Source organism: Pleurodeles waltl, chromosome 10 (assembly GCF_031143425.1).
Source record: "Pleurodeles waltl isolate 20211129_DDA chromosome 10, aPleWal1.hap1.20221129, whole genome shotgun sequence".
Taxonomy (NCBI): domain Eukaryota; kingdom Metazoa; phylum Chordata; class Amphibia; order Caudata; family Salamandridae; genus Pleurodeles; species Pleurodeles waltl.
In genome coordinates this window covers 553,539,609-553,561,100 of record NC_090449.1, presented here as the reverse complement: position 1 = coordinate 553,561,100, position 21,492 = coordinate 553,539,609, and the positions used below count along the sequence as shown (strand labels likewise).

At 41.9% G+C, this 21,492-nt stretch overlaps 1 long non-coding RNA gene across 1 annotated transcript in view; it reads left to right on the top strand.

The window, feature by feature from the left end:
* Positions 1-315: 315 nt before the first annotated feature.
* The window catches only part of LOC138260792 (uncharacterized), a 35,995-nt gene continuing 14,818 nt past the window's right edge, over positions 316-21,492 (top strand). Inside the window, exon 1 of the long non-coding RNA XR_011198992.1 lies at positions 316-607. This is a non-coding gene — a long non-coding RNA (uncharacterized lncRNA). The remainder of the gene's footprint in view (positions 608-21,492) is intronic.

The window sequence follows — 21,492 nt, the reverse complement described above, 5'->3', positions numbered from 1 at the left end:
TGTGTGAGCCCTAGTGGGCAAACTTAACCACACATGAGTCTCAAAACATTGAATTCAGCATTGATATAAAAGTATTATAAAGAAAAACCTGCAAACCATCAGTGTCCCAAACAGTGTGTGATATGGAAGAGTAGGGTAGGGGGCCTTATCACGGACCACCTCTCGTAACCAAGTGCCAGGTCCAGAGAGTCCCTGTGACGGGCCGGACAGGGTTGGCCCGCACGATTCCCCTACTTGTGCTGACGCTACCCCTGTTGAACCGGAAGAGGTCAACCAAAACACCAATCCGGGCGGCCTTCGTAAGGATCAGCGGGAAATTGGACGGTCAAATAGCCCGGCATCGGGTTGTCGGGGGAAGGAGGCAAACGAGGAGACGGAAGGAGGAGCAGAAAAGGACGCAAGCGGAAGACCGAGAGTGACCACGGAGCAGTACGTCCCAATCGGGACGAACGAACCACGGAAGATACGGAGCCGTATGTCCCAGGCGGGGACGGGAGAAGTGCAGAGTCCAGGGCATCGGAGGTCCCAATCGGGAACGGAAGGAGCAGACTCCGGGAAGCGGAGGGCAACAACCCACCACGCTTATGGAGAAGCGTGGCATCTCCAGGTGCGTGGAAGTGGCCTGGGGAGGGGTAGGGAAGACGGGAGGGTAACTGTATATCGGATGGGAGGATATCACAAGTGAAAAGGCACAGGGAAGGGGAGGGGGCATGCAGGGAAGGGGTGTGCACTAAAAGATAATAAGAGTTGTGATACTAAAAGGAAAAGGGGCAACGAGAAATACCCGAAGTAGAAAAACAGTATACCAGGAAGACATAGGAAAGAACACTAAGAGGTAAAGGCAAGAAAAGAAAGTGAAAAAGGCAAAGTAAAGACAAATCTCCTACACAGAGAGAGAAAGGACAAGAGAAGGACAGACAGAAAGAGAGAAGACAAATCCAAAAGACAAGACAGAGACAACAGTGGAGAAGGGAGAGCCAGATACAGAAAAAAACCAAGGGGAAAACATAAACACTTACCAAGACTGTTTCTCTTCTTCTCACATATGCTTCCCGAGAGACCTGAAAGAACAGAAAGACAGGAGGAAGAGACTGTGAACCACTGCCTGGAGAATACACCCAGAAAGCGAAAGAACAACACAAGGGAGCCATCCATCACAAAATAACACTATATTCAACCAATAAAAGAGGACTTACCTGTGTATCAGACGAGTCTTGTGTAATTACTCGCGTCAATCCTGCAACAGTGCCTTTCTTTTCTTCCCTGTGGAGAAAAAACAGAAGAGTGTGAGTAAAAACTTGCAGGCACATTTCCATAATTAAAATGCACACCTGAACGTTCAAGGGCACCATACAGAATAGCAGCATCAAAATTCATACAGTGACATTATGTTTATATTGTGATTGACATTATACTTGGATTTGTAAATTTCAATAGCCTGTGCTGTGGAGCTTCATAACTCCTCTGGGGTGGCCACATCTTTCCAACCCGGCGATAGTGTGTCTGCCCAGGTACTCACTACTCAAGCAGATAGCATCCCGGAATATCTGAACAAAGCCCTTCTTTGCTGCTTATACAAGCAGATTATTTTTCCTTCTGAGACAAGCAGGGCTCCAAAGGAGAGGCTTGTTCAGGATCATGAATGCCCACCTAGTCAGTAGTTTGTTTTTTTTAAATATTTTTTTCTATGTTTTTTTTTCCTCTTTGTTTTGAAGTAAATGTTGTTTTGTTTTACTCTCAGTTTCTTGTTTTTGTTCTATCCCTTCTTTAAAAAAACTAAAAACTTAAATATGTAAAAAAACACGAAAAATACAGTTGTTAAAAATGTTACTTGAAAAAGCTCTTTTCAAAGCTACCCTACACTTTCATTATATATCTTGCTTGTACTATGTACCCCATTTTTCCTTCTTGATTACTCTTGCTAGACACTCACAAGAAAAATGATAGTCCCATACATAGCATGGGTGATTCTCACAAGCCTCTTGAGAGACTCATACGCACAGTTCTCCGCAACTCCTGCAGGGGGCAGTGTTTGCTGGTTTGCGGTCACGAACATCTCACAAGAACATACTTTCATTATGGTTTGCATTTTCACTGAACATAGCCTGTTACAATATGTATAATTTATATGCACCAGATTTTCACTACTCCCTTTTTTCACACAATCCAGTGAAACTCTTGTGAGATCGTAAAATTACTTTATAGGAAAAATGTAACTTTTTCTTCGTTCCACTACTTATCCCTTATAATCCCCACTATTAGACTATGGGGAGATACTGACCTCTCAAATGAGACCTTTCATGAAGGTAACCAGTGTGTAGAGTAGGGTGTAAAGAGACACTGCCTCTCCTCTCCATTCACACTTTTCCCCAGGCTCAGTAGTATGCATAACAGGGTGGGGAAGGTGCTCACCTTACATATAAGACCTTACTATCCATAGCAAGAATAACAAGTACTAGCCTCCCCACTGAGACCTTTCCTCAGGGAAATAGCCATATTTATTAGTGTGTGGGAATGGATTTTCCTGTCCGCTAACAGCTCTCTCCATAATAAAAGCTATATACAGTAGTATAAAGGGAAACAATGTCTTCTACACTAAAACCTATCTCAAGGACAATTTGGATGCACAGTATGGTGTAGTGAAACAGTGGTCTCTGTACTCACACCTCTCTTTAGAACAACAGCAATATGCAGTGTCTGGAAAAAGAGTCACCTTTCTGCTAACACATCTTACCAAAGTAAGAGGTGTCTGTAGTAGGGTTTGAAAAAAATGCATCTTTCTACTCATAACTCTTCTCATGCTGACATGTATGCATACTAGACTGTGGGGAGAAACTGCCCTGTTTCCTGACAGAACTCTCTTGCATGATAACTCTGTGCAGTATAGTATGTGGATAAACTGGCCTCTCTCCTGTGAAGTGTCACTTCGATAATGCTTGTGCAAATTAAGGTGTGAAAAGTGACCTACCTGTGTGGTCAAACCCCCCCCCCCCCATTATGACAGAAGTACAAGTAAAGTATGGAGTTGAAACTCCATGTCTTGCATAGCATCTATAGAGACTATGATCTAAAAACACACTACCCTCTCAGGTGACACATCTCCCCAAAGAAACATTTGTACAAAATAAGCAGTGGGCAGAAACTGTTCTCTCTCCACATACCTCTCTTCATACTGATGAATGTTCGTAGTAGAGAATAAAATGGAGAATCAGCTCAGTTCAGAACTGTGTCTTGGACAACTTGTGTCCATATTTTGTTGCAGAGGCATACTTACCTCTGTTTCAAATGCCTCCAAATGGCAACTCCCAATAATAATAGAGTGTGCACAGCAGCTGATAGCAGTGTGTTCTAGAGTATAAACATGCACTTACCTCTGTGCTAAGATCCCTCTCTTGTATTAGAGTTAAAAACACAACAGCATGCAACACCTCACTGTCACATGACAACTAACCATACCTGCAATGCAAATTAATTGACTCCTCTATTACTAACTCTTTACAGGGTAAGAGAAGAGCATAGTACCATTCACATATATATACTTGTAATACCATATTTACAGTCCTTCAACAGGGTACTGCCAGTTTTACTGAATGTTGTGATATTGTAATAACCTGAAGTTTATAATAAATATTAAGGAAACAAATCAAAAGTAATTTTAACTGTATTTATTACACCAAACAATTTAACAAGAATACAAAACTACAGTAACAACATTAACAAACAATATAAACGACTATAACATGAAAAAACAAACACATTTAAAAGACATAACATTTTTTCTGATGCTCACAAGCACCTCCTAACAGCACCCCCTCCCATATTTTTTGCTTTATTTGCCTACTGGGTGTTGATGTAGGAAGCACTTTTTCACACTTTTATCCAACTTAGTCTTTAGCTTTGTGCTGTTATGGCAGGCTAGGTGGCAATAAGGTCTCAGCAAAGCAGCATATCTATGAATACAGTTCACAAAGATTAGCTCATCCAGTTAGCTCTTGCTGCTGAAGTACTCAACTGTTCATATGACTGCACATCCTTCCAACCTGAATACACTGTGCCTAAATAGGTAGGTTTTGCTGAACAGCACAGTAATCCTGCTTCTCTCAACAAGGCTCACTTTGTTGCTTACGTAAGCAGATAATTATTTCTTTAGAGACAAGCTTACATTTTTCTTCTAAAAACAGACATGTAACGAAAAAAATAAAAGTTACATACTGGTCAATACTTAATAATAGTGATACATCAATATATTTTATAAACCTTTCTACATTTTTCACCCAGATTCCCATGTTCACATCTAATGCTCCAATATATTGATATTTCTTCTTCCTGAAAAATTCCATACTCTCACACAGTGCACTTTTTAAATCACAAATACTCTATAATGTGCCATCAAACCTCGTTTCATACAAATTTATAAAGTTACACATTCTTCTTGAGACACCTTTGGGAGCACTCACCACAGCAGGAAATAGAAATATCACCACTCAAACATTTCATAGGGCTAAAGTATATGTACAATGAATTCATAACAGGCGTACAGCATTCTTTGTTTTCTCATTTTAGAGACACTGCCTTGTTTACATAGAAGTACACACAGTTTGTATATTTATATTTTAACACAATCTGTAAACCTTGCTCACATCTCTCTACATTCTAATCTGTAACTCTCAAATGCTATTAATACTGTGACATTTCCCCAAACTACTTTTCACTCTTTAAACATAGTGTTTTTACACTTACTGACACTTCATAACACTGTTTATATAATATATATGACTAAATACCTGAATTTGGAATTGTTTCTTAAATGCGAATTACCCTACTGGTCTCTTTCACCTGCACATAAAATCAGTTTTGCTGAGCACAACTCAAAGAGACTTCCTTCTCCTCCAAAGCATCAAGGACAAACTGGGCTATCTCTGGTTCTGCACCCAATCACAACATTTCTTCAACATGTAATAAAAATAGTAACTATAGGTTGAGCCTTGGCCCTTTTGTTTTACTTCCCCATACGAACTCACAAGACTCTCGAAGAATCATAAAACACCTCGTGGCAGACCCTTTCTATGCGGGTCTCGCAAGAGGCTTGCTGGATCATAAAACACCTGGTGGCAGGCTCAGTAATTTCCCCTTGGGTCTCGCGAGCCTCTCATGAGAATGCAAATGTACATGCAGAGAGCTTCACTCCCTGAAGCTTGAAAGCTACTCATGCAAGAGTCTCACAGAATCTCACAAAAATTGTACGGAAATAGTAGTGTGTGGGATCGAGTATCCTCTCCACTGAGACCTATCTCTTACATAACAGGTATGTTTAGTAGGGTGCCAGGCGAGACTGGCCTCTACACACAAACCTCTATCTCAGATAACAGATGTACATAGTAGTGTGTTTGGGAGGGCTGACCTCTCCACTGAGACCCCTCTCTTGGATGATGGGTGTTTGTAGTAGGGTGTGAGGAGAGTCTGGTCTCTTCCCTCAGACCTCTCTCTTACATGAAATATGTGCATAGTAGGGTGTCAGCATGGACTGCCTTCTCTTTCCACACCTCTCTTTCTCAGATAACGAGAGTGCATAGTAAGGTGTGTACATGGACAGCCCTCTCCTTCCAGACCTCTCTCTCAGATGATGGGTTTGCACAGTAGGGTGTATAAAGAGAGACATTACTTCCTCCCTCTGATGCCAGGTGTACATATTAGGGGGTGTAGATGGTCTGGCCTCTTCTGTCAGACCTCTGTCTCAGATGATGGTGGTGTGTAGTAGGAAGTGTACATGGACTACCATTTCCTTACAGACCTCTGGCTCAGATGACAGGGATGCATAGTAGGCTATGTGGAGGAAGACTGGCCTCTCCAGTGAGATCTCTGTCTCAGATAACGGGCGTGTATGCATCGGCTAGCCTCGTCTATCTCAGATGATGGCTGTGCATACTAAGGTGTGTACATGGACTAGCTTCTCTTTCCAGACCTCTTGCCCATATAACAGGTGTGTGTAGTAGGCTCTGGGGAGAAAGACTGGCCTCTCCAGTGAGACTTCTCTCTTGGATTACATTTGTGGATAGGATGCTCTGTCCAGGGACTGTGACCGTGCCAACACCCCTCTCTCTGATAATAGATGTGCATAGTAGTGTGTAGGAAGAGACTACATCATACTCACAACTCTTACAAACCTGATGGGCGTAAATAGTACACTCTGACTAACGCCTTCTCCGGTAATACTCCTTCCTAAAGAAGCAAGAGTGCATACTACAGTGTATTCAAAACATCACCTACTCCTTTCTTCTGGTCAAGATCCAGCGAGAGTCTCATAGGGTCATAACTTTTTAGCAAAATAGGAATTAGCCATCTACTCCCTACAGTACTTACGCACTTCCGATATTTCAATTGTTTATTGAGTTTTTCTCATTACTGCAATAAAAATTGCACAAAAAAATTCACGAACCAGTCACCACACAGGGTGAGAAAATCAACAGAGTAAAATGCTAACCCAAGTGCAGTCCATATTTTCTTTAAAGTAATTAAAAATTGATAACTGAAATCAAATGAAATGAGGAACAAAGAAGCACACAACCAACAAGGACAAAAAGGAGATTGGGATGTTCAACGTAGACACCTTAAATGAGTTGTTGAGCTTGAAACTCCAGTCCTTAAGAAAAGAGCCCCAAGCCTCATCAAATATCTGCAAATTGTCACTTAGCTTATAAATAAGGTGTTCTAAACATGCTGTATCATAAGTGTTTTCCAACCAGGTCTTTAGAGTGGGTATCAGAGTCAACTTCCAAAGATGTAATATCACCAATTTAGAAACCCATAGATCAGTGGAGAGCCATATACAAAAGTGCTTGTTCATTGAAGGTAGATCAGAAGTATCATGTATGAGTACCAGCCAGGCTGTCAAAGGTCTGCGTAACCGGAGGGCCCTTCTCACATGATCCCAAACCTGCGATCAGAAGGCCTTCAGACTGTCACATTCCCATATTATATGAACTATATCACAGTCCGGCAAGCCACATTACCAACAGCGTGAGTCCACATGAAGGTGGGCATTGTGCAACCTTACTGGGACCAGTGGCAGCAGTGCAGGTTCTTAAAAAAACTATACTTAAGGCGTGCTTCCCGTAGTCCTTTATTATAATACACCAGTAGTATATCCCAGTCATTATCCAAGACCTGTGTATTAAGATTAGTTTTCTACCAGATACCCAATGCCACAGATGTGGGGACAGGGAAACACAAGTCTATCAATGTGGCATATATTGAGTAACGTTTGGAGGATGGAATCTTAAAATACCGTCTCAGGTCCGAAAATGACTTGATAAAACCAATAGAAACAAGGTCCTCAATGTGATGGATGCCATGAGTAACCCAGATAGACCAGTGAATTACCTCTCCACCACCTGTAGTGGCTGCATTGCACCATGGTGGGGCCTTAATGTGAATATGACTTGAGACATGCACAAGCCTGTGAGCTCATTGCCAAGCACACTAGGAAGTATGAATGATCGGGTTACTGAGGGGAGTAGTGAAAGTACTTGAAGTGTAATAGACAGTCAGATCTCTGGAAGACTGTAAAATCAGACATTCCATCACCACCCATAAGTGTGTCCCCCTAGAAGTAGGCAATCAGTACACAGCATGAGACAGCTGCTGAGCCAGCCAATAACTCTGCCAACTGTGGAAGATATAAACCACCCCTCTCTGATGTGGATTAGAGTTAAGCACCGTGCAATCCTGGTCTTTTCGAACCCCAAATGAATTGAGAGATTGAGTGCCGTTCGAGAGATTGAGTGCTGTTTGTACCATAGACAGGAGACCAGTATAGCTAGAGGTAGCATTAAAAAGATATAGTTAAATTAGGAGAGGACATTCATCTTGATAATCTGGAACCTACCCCACAGAGATAGATTCAAGGCACACCACCTTTCAAAATCGTGATCCATACGATCATGGTTGCACATTGATTTGCACCAGGTTTTCTAGGCCACGATTGATATGTGCCCAAAGATATTTCAAACGGGACTAAAGCCATTTAAACGGCAGCTTACTCAAAGACGCCTTCGTGGTGGAGGACGATAAAGGCAGGGCCTCACATTTTGACCAATTTATTTTATAGCCCGAAAACTGGGAAAAAGGATCCAGTTGAGACATCAAAGAAGCAGCTGAGGCTGAAGGGTTTGATAGTGTCAAGAGAATGTCATCTGCATTATAGAAGGACTTAACCTCACTACCTGACATGAGAATACCCTTAATATAATTGTTAGATGGAATTGCAATTGCTAGAGGCTACAGAGCCAACAAGAATAAAAACAGGGATATAGAGCAACCCTGTCTAGTGCATCACTGATTTTCAAAATACAGGGAGGAGAAACCTCTACAAGTGACTGAGGCAGTGGGTTCACAATACATGCCCCTGGTTAATGTAAGAAAGTCATGAACTATTACCAGCCTCTCCATGGTCCGAAAAAGGTAACCCCAATCGACACGGTCAAAAGCCTTTTTAGCATCCAAGGAGAGAATTACCCTCTCACCCAACTCGTCCCTCACCCGACAAATAAAATGTGAGAGACTGCATGATTAGTCGAGGAGAAGCCAAGAACAAAACCCACCTGAGAGGGATGAATAAGGGTTGTGATAACTATATTCAAGCATGTCACCAAAACCTTTGCCAATATCTGAACATCTGCATTTCTCAAAGAAATTGGGCAATAGCTTGAACACTCCAGGGAGTCTTACTCTGGTTTTGGAAGAACTGAAATTCATGCTTGGAGAACTCTGCAGAGAGGAGACCATCATCTAGGGCCTCGTGATAAACCAAGACTAAGATGGGGACAATCTGGACCTTGGTGGCCTTAGAGAATTCAGCTGGAAGGCCATCTTTGGCAGGAGCTTTCCCTGAGGGCATGGCATTGATTGCCAAGGCAACTTTGTCCACTGTAATTGTGCCTCCTAGTTGCGCAGTTTGTGAGGGGATTAGCTTTGATATTTTTAAGCAACTGAAAAAGGAAGATTCAGTATCTGGGGCCGAGGGTGTAATGGCTGTGTAAGGGCATCCATAATACTTTTCACACTCCCCCACTATTGCTTTCAGGTGAGTGATAAGGCGAGCCTCTGAGTCTCAAATTGCAGGGATTGTTCTGGAAGAGTCTTGTTCATGGAGTTGAAAAGCCAAAAGCCTACCCGCCTTCTTACCCCTTTCGTGGTGTCTCTGTCATAAGCGGAAAAGACATTTCTCTGCCTCTGTACTGTAGATTGTGCTCAGCTGATATTTTGCCAGTAGAAGCTCCCAGAGAAGTGATGGATTCGGAGAAGAGGAATAGGCAATAGTCAGGGGCCCGACCTATGTTTCCAGCTACCATTTGGACTCTGATAGTCTTTGATTGAGCAGTGCTGAGCGCTGAGTCCCTCATCAGCATGCTGTGAAGCACAGCCTTCCATGCCCCCGACAACATCTGTGCCGAAGTCACTGAGTCCTTATTATCCTAAAAATATTATTCTACATATTCTCCAAGATGACGTTTTGCCTGCGGATCTCTATAGTAGGAGGTACTGAGGCACTAAGGACTATGTGGGGGCTTATGCAAGCCTAAATCTAAATGTAGGTCTATAAGGTTGTGATCAGATACTCCACAAGTAATTATATTTGCATCAACTAAATGCTGGGTCACTAAAGGAGTGCAAAGGAAATAATCAATGCCGGTCCAAATGTTATGGGGTACAAGATGATTGTATAGTCTCTAACTTGGGGATTTAGGAGTCTCTAAGGGACACAAAGTGCATGGTCCATCATTAGGTCACGTAATGCATGCCTAGCCCCATCATGGTATATGTCCGGCCTGCCTGATCTGTCCACAAAAGGATCAAGAGTCACATTCAGTCTCCTCCAATGATGACTTTAGAGGTACCAAATGATGCCAAACTCCTACTGATTTGAGAGAAAAACCAAGACCTAAAAGTCTGTGGGGCATACACAGAGCCGACAATAACAATCGTCCCCTGTATTGAGAGCTTAGTAAATACATAGCTACCATTGGTATCTGACCAAGTTTAGAGAATTCTATATGAGAGGTGTTTATTAAGAAGTATAGCAACACCCTGCTTTCTACTTGGACCACCCATCTCAATCGGACTCCACAATATAGATGAGATGTTAGCCTGAAGAACACAACCCACCCGATCTCTCTATAACTTTTCTCTCTCTACTAAGTACAGGTGGGTTTCTTGAAGGAGGGTGATGTCTGGTTTATGTTGGCCTAGAAAGGTGAGGAGTTTCTTCCATTTGATTAAATGTGTCAAGCCTTTTACCTTGAGGGAAAGTACTTTCATAGGGTCTTTGAGGTTGGAGACCTGATATAGGATTGATGAGTGCTATTTAGTTGTAGCTGCAATCCTGAGGGATAAAATCAGTCAGCAGACAGGGGGGTTCCCAAATGAGGGGCATAAAAATGTTTATGATAATGAGAAGCCCCTCGGGTATGGGGAAAGGGCAAGTGTGTGTGGTGGGAGAGTGGATGGAGAGGATGTACTAACCGGACACTCAGTGGAAGTGGAAAAGTCGGTGTTGAGAACAGAGATAGATCTTAGAGCCCCAAAAGTACTTTGATAGACCTTGAAATAAAACCTGTAGACAGGTTGTGAGCAGAGCCTAAGATACCATAGGAGCAGGGCCATCCACCAGTACGAGAAACCCATTTGGCCCATTAGACTGGAAAGCAATATGCTAAAATGGGAGATAGTAAGGAGGGAGGGCTGTTCTGTAGAAATTGAATAGAAGTAAAATGATATCGGGCTCAAGGGTTGTAATAATTTTCATCCCAATAATTCTTCTCTGTTAACCCCCCCTATTCTACTCTGGAAAAGAACATCTACAACATAGAACTTAAAACAAAGTACGATAACAAACCCAATATACTAGATGACTTACAACATCTATTCCCACAATGTATATAGTCAAGAAGTGAGCAGAATGAGAAAAAATTGAGATTCCCTAATCATGTCATGAAGGTATATGTCACAAGTACATATCACAGAGTTGAGAATTCATCCATAATTAAGGGGGATTTAGATTTATCTCTTGGATGAAAAGGCTATCCAGATTGCGGCCAAACAATCAGCAACCATTTCTGTGTAACCTGGTCACAGTGTTTAAGTTCTTCCTTAGAGGTAGATAAACCCCGTTGATTACTTCTTTTCGGGGTGAGGACAAGGAAGGAGAGGAAGATAAAGATGGAGTGGTCTCAAATGACTCCTGATCTTTTTGCTTGTATTATTCAAATGTTTTACCCTGAAAAGTGATGAGCATGGTAGAGGGTTCTAATAGTCTACATTTAATGTCCATCTTAAGTTGATGGCGTAAAGCCAAGAACTGCTTTCACTTGGCATTGATATGAGCAGAGATGTTCACCACAAACAGAATTTGAGTATCTTCATGCCGATAAGGACCATGCCTTTTGGCTTCCTTGATGATCTGTCTAGTATGCTGATGCAGCACATAACATGCCAAACATGACTTGAACAATGATCATTAGGTGCCTGATTGGAGCGGACTCGGTGGACCCTGTGAATTCCAGTGGTGGGTCAATGTGAGATTCAGAAGTTCATGGATTAAAGTACCCAAGAAGCTGGACATGTCATCCTTCTCAATGCATTCCGGTAAGTTTATAATCCTAATGTAGTTGCGGCGACTGTGGCCTTCCAAATCAACAACTTTCTGCTGGAAGTACCAAATATCTTTACCCCAGTCCAGAATAGCCTCTAGACGTTATTCTACATCTAACTGCTGTCCCTTCCAGGTTGTCAGTCTGACCTGAAAGAAGCAAATGCCATTTCACAAGGACTGTACCTCTGAATTTGTTGCAGAGACCGTACAGGAGATCTGTGTAACAGAGTCTTTAATATCATTAAGTTCACTCAGGAGAGTGGTGAGAGTGGAATCTATGAAAGTCGACGCTGGCAGGGAATCAGTGGAAGATGCCTTGATCAGGGCTGCATTATCGTTAGCCATAGCATTCTCGCAGATTTGGATTTTGACAAGGAGGCACTTAGGGATCAGGTGATGCACAAGGGTGGAAGAGAACATAAAGCCGGTAGAACACAAAACTTTGTAGATATAGCGGTGCTTCCATTAGCCGCAAAGTGTTCAAAAGAAAAGAATCCATCCTATAATAGCAAGGAGATCGAACAACATTTAACTTGTATATCGTAGGATACTGAAATTATGATGGTATTTGTGGCTGACTTTTACTTCTTGTCAATCACATTCCTACACAAACCTTAATCACAGTCTCAGCCTGCCCTTGATGTACTATGTTGAATTCCATTATCAAAATCTAGAGATACAGTGGAGGAACAGATGATATTGCTCTGATATCATCATTATACTTCTTCTCATGAAGAAATTTACACAGAAAGATATTATTAGGTGAGACAAATGTTCTGCTGAGCTGCTCTGAACTGGCCAGTAGCCTATATACAAGAACTTTAACTATTTCAAAGTATAAATTTATATCTATATCTATGTATATATAGATATATAGATATATATCTATATATATATGTTTATATATATATATATATATATATATATATATATATATATATATATATATATATATATATATATATATATATTACCATTTCCCTTGACTTCAAGGGAAAAACCGCACTCCAAAGTTGTTAATTTGTCTTTATGCTTTAATGCTGAGCTCAATTCAGTTCACAACAAATTATAATACCGGACGAGTTTCGGTGACTCCAACCTTGCTCACAGGCATTTCTTGTCGAGCCCTTCTCAGTGTTTAAATGAGAAAAAACCTCATTAGAAACAAAAACATACTAAATATCCTGTTGCTATCATACTAATTAGTATTAAGCCTTTCATATTTCATTAAGACGATACTATTGTCTATTTTATTTACATTTCACAACCTTTGCTGTTTCACGTTTAATACACTTTTCTTTCTTTTACCTCTTATCTATATTCTTGTTTGTTATAATGCTTCAACCTGAATTTTACAGCAATTGTGTATTTCTTTGTTTAATTAAATATAAGCTAACAGAGTGTTTGTTGTGGACTGAATTGAGCTCAGCATTAAAGCATAAAGACGAATTAACAACTTTGGAGTGCGGTTTTTCCTTTCGGAAGTCGAGGGAAATGGTGAGTTGAAATAATGGTTGTCCGACCGTAAAACCGGCACCAACGAGGAATACAAGTGCGCCGTAGCACGCCAATCAAGGACAGCATAATTGGATTTTAAAGCAGGCGTGGGCAGCCGCCGTAATAGAGGGAGGCAGACGTTTGAAAGTAACCGGAATTTGTAATCGACAAGCAGCGACTGGAAAGTGGCAGTTGACGATAAGACAACGAGCTGGGTAGGACTAAAGTATCACTGCATCCCTCGTGAATGGTGAAAAATGGGACCGAGAGATAGGATCGAAATGCAGTAATTGCTAGTCTGTCGCAGTGAGGTGAAAGTTGTTAAAAAAAATTTGAGCTCTGTTCGCACTTAAGTTAAAGCCAGATGGATGCAAGGGAAGCAAAACGGATGGTAATGGCCGCAGAAGTTTTTAATGATATAACAAATAACTCGAATTCAAGCAGAAATAATGGAGGTTCAGCTCAGGGACAAGGCCATGTGAAAATGAAGTTGCTAGAATAGGAAAAATTATCCCGCGAAGAGATTAACAAATGGTGGGAAGTACTGACTTTAAAGAAATTTGTGGAAGTAAATAGAATACCAAGAGGCTTACGTATAGGAATTATGCCTAGCCATCAAGATGCCAGCAGTGCGCTTTTGGAAGAATGGGGCGAACATATCTTGAACTCCTCCAGGGGGTTAAACTAATTTTGATCAAACATGCAGAAATAGCGCTAGATAAGATCCAAAACCAACTAAGAATCTTAGAACAAGAAATAGAATGTTTAATTTTAACAGAAGATGAATGCAAAATTAAAAGTGACCTTAGTTCTAAAATTCAGAAACATGAAGAGAGTGTTAAGACACATGGAAGCAGTTCAAATTCCAGAGAGATAAATTAGACTATCAGGAGGGAAGAATTTTTACGTTTGCTAGGAAATTTCAAAGTGCAAAACAATCAGAAAAATCTGAGAAATCCAGTATGGAATCTATATCGACTGATAATAATTTAAGTGAAGGAGAAGGAACTTCAACAACATTGCAGGAACCAAAATTAACTCTTTTAATCAAAATGCGCCTCGCCCTCCAACAGCAATCAAAAGATCAGCAAACCAAAACAAGAGGGAGAGGACGAGGACGGGGCGCAAGAAGAACAAATGCACAAGAAGGGGACAAAGAGGTAAAACAAAGAAATACCAGAGCGCAAACAGCAGCATTGTTCAAGAGCTAAATGTAATAAACTTATCCAGCAGAGAAATATCCTCAGCAGAGGAATCCCTATTAATAAAAAAAGGGTTTCAGTTTCTGTCCTGCAACTGACATGGATCTAGTACAAACACAAATTGATTTATATAAATATATACGAAAAATTAAACTTGTGAAAATATTTAAAGAGGCGAATATAAAGGAGAAAACAGATTTACTAGGACCCAGGTATAACTTGACAGTACAATACAAAGATACTTTGATGACTTTGGTGAATTTAGACATGACACAAAGTGACAATTCAATAAAAAAAGTAGAGACAATTTCACCTTTGGGAGCAGGATTTACAGGAAAAAAACTAAAATCAAAGTTTTATCCGGGATTACCAGCTGACAATAAAATAAATCTATGTGCTGAAATTGTAATCCATGATTTATATTAAAAACATTGGCATAAACAGTAAAGTAATATATCCTTGTTGGAGAAACAAGCTCTCCGCAATTTACAAATGGATGGGGACGTGCTTGTTGCAGGTGTGCTGGTGAGGGCAGGAGCCCCTTGGAGACTGTATCGCACTCCCGCCTCGTGGGACGCGCTTGCTGCAGGTGTGGTGGTGAGGGCAGGAGCGCTTTAAAAACTCCATCGCGTCCCCTGCCTCGCGGGACACGCTTGTTGCAGGTGTGCTAGTGAGGGCAGGAGCCCCTTGGAGACTGTATCGCACTCCCGCCTCGCGGGACACGTTTGCTGCAGGTGTGCTGGTGAGGGCAGGAGGCCTTTAAAAACTACATCGCGCTCCCGCCTCGCGGGACGCCCTTGTTGCAGGTGTGCTGGTGATGGCAGGAGCCCCTTGGAGACTGTTTTGCGCTCCCGCCTCACGGGACGCGCTTGCTGCAGGTGTGCTGGTGAGGGCAGAAGCCCTCTGACAACTACATTGCGCTCCCGCCTCATGGGACGCGCTTGTTGCAGGTGTGCTGGTGAGGGCAGGAGCCCCTTGGAGACTGTATCGCGCTCCCACCTCGCGGGACACGCTTGTTGCAGGTGTGCTGGTGAGGGCAGGAGCCCCTTGGAGACTGTATCGCGTTCCCGCCTCGCGGGACGCGCTTGCTGCGGGTGTGCTGGTGAGGGTAGGAGCCCTTTAAAAACGACATCGCACTCCCGCCTCGCGGGACGCGCTTGTTTCAGGTGTGCTGGTGAAGGCAGGAGCCCCTTGGAGACTGTATTGCGCTCCCGCCTCGCGGGACTCGCTTGCTGCAGGTGTGCTGGTGAGGGCAGGAGCCCTTTAAAAACTATATCGCACTTCCGCCTCGCGGGACGCGTGCGGGCAGCGCCCGGGCAAAGCCCAGGCCAAGGGCAGGCCCATCCTTCGCCCGTCATCGCCAGGAAGAGCCTGGGCTGGGCACCCCCCTTCAGTTTTGCCATTGGGGGCTCGGTGGATAAGACTGATTCACTGCTGATGCAAGGGAGGAAAAGAGGAGCTTTCGCCATTTTGGGTATTCAAGACACTTTTTTTACTTAGCCCCTCTTGTGCCTTGCTGACTCATATATGTATTAGGCGACGGTGAGGATTATAGTATTATAATTCTAGGGCATTTGTGGTAGGAAGCTGTGACCGGAATTTTTTTCAAGACAGGAGTTGCATAAAATATAGTTTTTACTCCTGCCTAGCACTGGGCACTGGATTTTGCTAAGAAATATACGGTGTTTTTCCTTTGCTAAAAGGACCAGTCCGTTCTGATAGGGAAATGTAAAGGAGGCTGTGGGAGGAGGGATCCCATTCAGGAGGCCCCCCAGGCTGATAACTAGCTACCTAACCTCAGTGATGGGTACTATTGAGTCGGAGATAGGGAGAGTGGAAGCTAACTTAGAGTCAACCCTCGAGAAAATAGGGAAGGGTGGGGGTGAGGAAAGGATTCCTCTTGCAAAATCTCCACTAGGCAAGATAAGAACAGGAAATCCTTGTGTAATAACGGACAAGGACTCTCGAATTGACTTAATTACTCCTATAACCCCAGAGAGTCCACCCTCAAAGAAAAGTAGGCAAATTATTCCCCCCCACACTGTAACACCTTCCTCAGACTCAGCCCGGTCTCCCACAAATGGACACGAGTTCGAAAAGGACTCAGCAGGAACAGAGAAGAAAAAGGGGAAATGTTTACCTAATCCATAAAATAAAAACACAGGAAAACAGACAAAAAACAGAAAGATCTTGTACCCCTCTAATAACTGTCTTTCCCAGATTGAGGACCAACTTAGGGACATAAAAAAGTTATGTTCCTTGGTTCTGGAGAAAGTGGCCGTCCTTGAGGAGAAGGTTGAATTCATATCAACGACAACGATTGCCACACTACCGAGGGCTGAACCTCAGAACAATCATACCGCCCTTGTACGCTCACCCATCCCGGCCATCCATCAACATCAAAATTATAGGTCGATTCCTGCCCAGAACTTAGCCCCAAAGCCCCTGAATCCAGAGGCAACACAAAACTTCATAAATTTACAGCCTCAGCGGGGCATAAATAAATGGGAGGGTTCAGTGGGTCAGGTGTCTATAAGAACCCAAACAGCTTGTCCAAGGATCTATATTAGGAAACACTCACCATGAGACTCATGCATCATTGTTAAATAAAGTGACGCACTGGGTGGGAAAGCATTCGTGAGGGGGGAGGGTAGATATTTTAACCGTAAGAAGGGTCCCCTGGGTTGGTCCATCTCCTAAAGTTTCACAAGGGGACTGCATCATTATAAACTTCAGGAGTCCCTGGATAGTCAATGCACTGTATCACAATTTTATAAGGCTACCTGCAGGGTCTATAAAAGTACAATGATTATCTACGTTTATTCCCCCGACACCCAATCTATGTCACTTTGACTCAATTCATTTTGGGAAACAGAATTTTGGCAATCTTGGTGTCTCCAATTCTCCTGATATTGCCCTGCCACTGTCTAATAGTGTTGAGCCCTTGGCTTCACCAGAGCAGCTAGATTGGCCACCAGCAACTGGGCCCCCTTTGCAAGGCCCCTTGGAGACAATCACACTGCATCAGTCTTTCTTGCAGCCCAAGGGAGATTTCGATACACATGACATACATGGTATGGCAGCCTCAGGGATCATTTCTTGGAATGTGGCAGGCTTGAAATCAAAAATTGTAAACCCCGACTGGCTGGAATTAGTGACGGAAAATCTTTTTATTTGCTGCCAGGAGACCTGGCTTGTAGAGCCCCCGCACATTAATGGCTATACCACACATAGCGTCCCTGCAATTAAGACCTCTGCAGGTAGGGCTAAGGGAGGCCTGGCCACTTTTGTATCAGTAAAGGCTAGGGGGGTAGATGCGCGTGTTGTGGGCACATCCCCCTTTTTTTTGGCTTTATTACTGAAATTAGCAGAGCCATTTGATATATTACTGATTAATTATTATAATAACACATTTGATAACTCAGACACTAGTGTGGTTGGTAGCTTGGAGATGATAAGCAACAAATATTAGTAAAAAGGACTTAAGAATAATTTGGGTCGGCGACTTTAATGCTCATCTGTGTGAGCCAGAGTATTTGGATTGTTGTGGACTTTTGGATGAAAATGACAGTCCCATTCAGCATTTCAAACACTCTCTATACAGGAATGCTCTTAACTCTCTGATAACAGCCAATTCTCTACTCTTCCCTATACCAGTTTTTAGAGGGGTACCAACATTTATAAGAGGAGACGCTCACACTACTATTGACTTTATCATCTACTCTAGAGAATTATCCTCCCTTGTTGGGTAGTTCAGGGTGACTCCAACCTGTAGTAGCGATCATAACCCTTTATCTATTGAAATAAGTTTGGACTTGAAGAGTGACTCGAGAAGAGAGAAGCGACACCCCCATATGAAGTTTTCAGCCCAAAAAGGCCTTACAATCAAATGGGGAAAAATAGATAGCAATAGCTTTTTTAAAGATTTAAAGTTGAATAAATGGTCAGATGTCATGATAACCTGGGTGAAGATAGGTCCCCCCATGAAATTGTTTGTGCATTTTCCTCTCTGACAAAATATATGGCTGAGAAATTATAGTCCTTTGGCACTAATAAAGCACATGGCCCAAGATGGTTTAACCACGCAAGTACTATATCCTTAAATAACTTAAAGAAAACAACTACCGCATCTCCCCAAGATCGACAAGCAGTTAAAGTTGCTAGGAATAATTATAAGGAAGTCCTTGCTAAGAGGAAAGCTGAATTAAGTGAGTCTGCCTGGGAGGAATTGATGGAAGCTAGTAAAACCAAAGACACAACTGCGTTCTGGCGTGTGGTCAATTCTCCACTGTTGAATGACAAGCATGAGACGTCTATGGATACTGTTATTCCAGCCCAAATTTGGGTGGACTATTTTACAAAAAATTTCACAACAGAGACTAACGATCAACTAGAAAAGACAAACTGTTTGAAGATAAGAGGAAACGATCAGTCTAGTGTGGCTCTCAGCAATGCTATAAGTGTGGATGATGTAAAACAAGCTGTTCAAGATTGCCCCTCTGAGAAAGCCCCTGGCCCAGATAAAATCCCTGCTGATTTATATAAAGCGCTTCCAGATTTCTGGGGGCCATTGCTCACCAATGTCTTGAGATCTGTTGTGACATGGCCATTAGTAGATACTTGGAGAGAGGCGATTATCGTCCCGATTTTTAAGAAGGGGGACAGGGCAGATCCTTTATGCTATCAACCAATTTCTTAACTGGACAGCTCAGTTAACATTTTAGGCCGAGTGATCCTAAATAAGCTGGAAAACTGGGCGATTGAATCTCATTCTCTTTCAGAAGTCCCATTTCGCTTTCGGCCCGGTGTGGGCACAGCAGAACAAACTCTCAATCTGACCCTTATAGTACAAAAATATACCAAAGTTAAAAGGGGGTGCATACATCTAGCATTTATGGATCTGTCCTGCACTTTTGATACAGTTAACATAGAGAAATTGTGGATGGTTATGTTGAATATGGGTGTGGACAAAGACATAATCATTTTACTTAGTAGACACCACGCCTGCACAGTGGCTTGGGTCTGCTATTCCCGGGAGGGTGGTCTAACAGAGAAGTTTTCCTCATTAAAGGGGGTTAGACAGGGCTGCGTGCTGGCCCCTTTTCTTTTTCTTTTATATATAAATGGGCTTGAGAAATTTCTCTCTGAATCAGGGAAGGATTCTCCAGTTATCAACAATTCCCCAATTCCTGTATTACTGTATGCAGTGACGCTGTACTCATTTCAAGGACAGCAAATGGCCTCCAGATTTTATTGTATGCTTTTAACACATTTATGGGGAACATTGGACTCAAAATTAATAGATCTAAGTCATTTGTGATGAAGACTGGGCCCAAGCTAGCAAAAACAATTATTTTTGCCTTAGATGGGCATGAGATACTCAAGGTCCCAAACATTACATATTTGGGGGTCCCTATTGATATAGATTTTAACTGTTCATTTTTAGTAAACATCCGTTCAATACAATTTCAAAAAGCCATAGAAGCAGTTTTTAGGTTCGCAAAAAGATGCGACACAAACCTGTTAAAGAAATGACGACTGTTTTTTCCACCAAATGTCTTTCTATTGCGACATTTGGAGCCGGGGTTTGGGGATATGCAGAATGTTCGAGCCTCCAGATTGTAGAAAATAAGTTTCTAAGAAGGCTACTAGCAGTCCCCCAATCAAGATCAATAATGTTCTGTCATGAAGAAGTAGGTTTGAGATACATATCTAGTTACATAAAGCTTCAACCCGTATTATTATGGTAAACAATTTGGACAAAGCCAGAAGCCTCTTTATGTAGAAAGGTGATACAGGACTGTCTCCTTTTATCACGATCTTTGGATATACATTGGCTTAGATATGTCCTCTTCTCCCTACTATCTTTAGGACTAGGAGAATTTTTCCTCAAACCGGATATTTTAACAAAATGGGATATTAAAAAGGTAAAAGAATTATATTGGCAGAAATGCCATGACCTAGAGGCAACCCTGGGTACAAGTAGAACACAGGCAAGGAATCAGATACAGCAGTTGTATCCAAAGCTATATCTGACCAGCATTAGTCTTGAGCGACAAAGGTTCCTACTTACGAGGTTACGCTTAAATACATTACACTACTTGGTAGCATTTCCAGTACGTGGAACTTGGTTCAAGAATCTTCCCCCGTGTTGCTGTGATGGAAAGACCCCCCAGAGTACATTGCACTTTATGCTCTTTTGCACTCTCTATGTTGTTCAGAGAAAAAGGTTTTTACGCCCGCTATTTTTATCAAAAAGTATTAGAACTAGTCAGCTTGCTTATTTATACATACATAACCTAGGAAATATGGATATAATTCAGGCTGTGTTAAATTTTATATACGCTGCTTATGGAATTCGAAATATGTATTAACAAGGCTTCTAGTAATTTTACGATTAAGAAACTTGTATGTTTTATTTATTAGATGTCTTTTATGGTCTTTTTTGTACCGAATACAGTAAACTGATGATGATGATACAAATGAATGCAACTTTGGAAATTAAACCTGCGGACAAAGGTGGCAAAATTGTAATTCAAAACAAACAAGATTATGTAAAAGAGGCAACGCAGCAGCTGTCAGATAGAACGTGTTACAAACCAATTAGCTGCAAATCAACAAAGCAATTGAAGGAGAAGATCCAGTCTTGTTTGAGATTATGGGAAGACCAAGGTCTAATTGATCAGGATGAAGCAAAATACTTAATGCTGGAGTATACGACCACTCCTACAATATATCTTCTTCCAAAAATTCACAAAGATCAAACAAATCCTCCAGGAAGACCAATAATATCAGCTAATGTATCATTAATAGAACCCATGTCGAATTACGTTGATTTGTTTTTAGCACCTTTAGCATGTAACTTAAATTCATACTTGCAAGATACAGGGGACCTTTTGCAATATATGGAAGGTATTCCCTGGCAGAACACTTATACATTAATAACAATGGATGTTGTCTCACTTTACACAAATAGTGAACACCACATAGGGAGACAAGCATGCAAATCCTTCCTAAGTCAAAGAAATATTCAATTTCTTCAACATAAATGATATGTTGATAGAAATGACCAATCTAGGTCTTACTTATAATTTCTTCCTCTTCAACCAACAATTGTATTTACAAACTAAGGGTACAGCCATG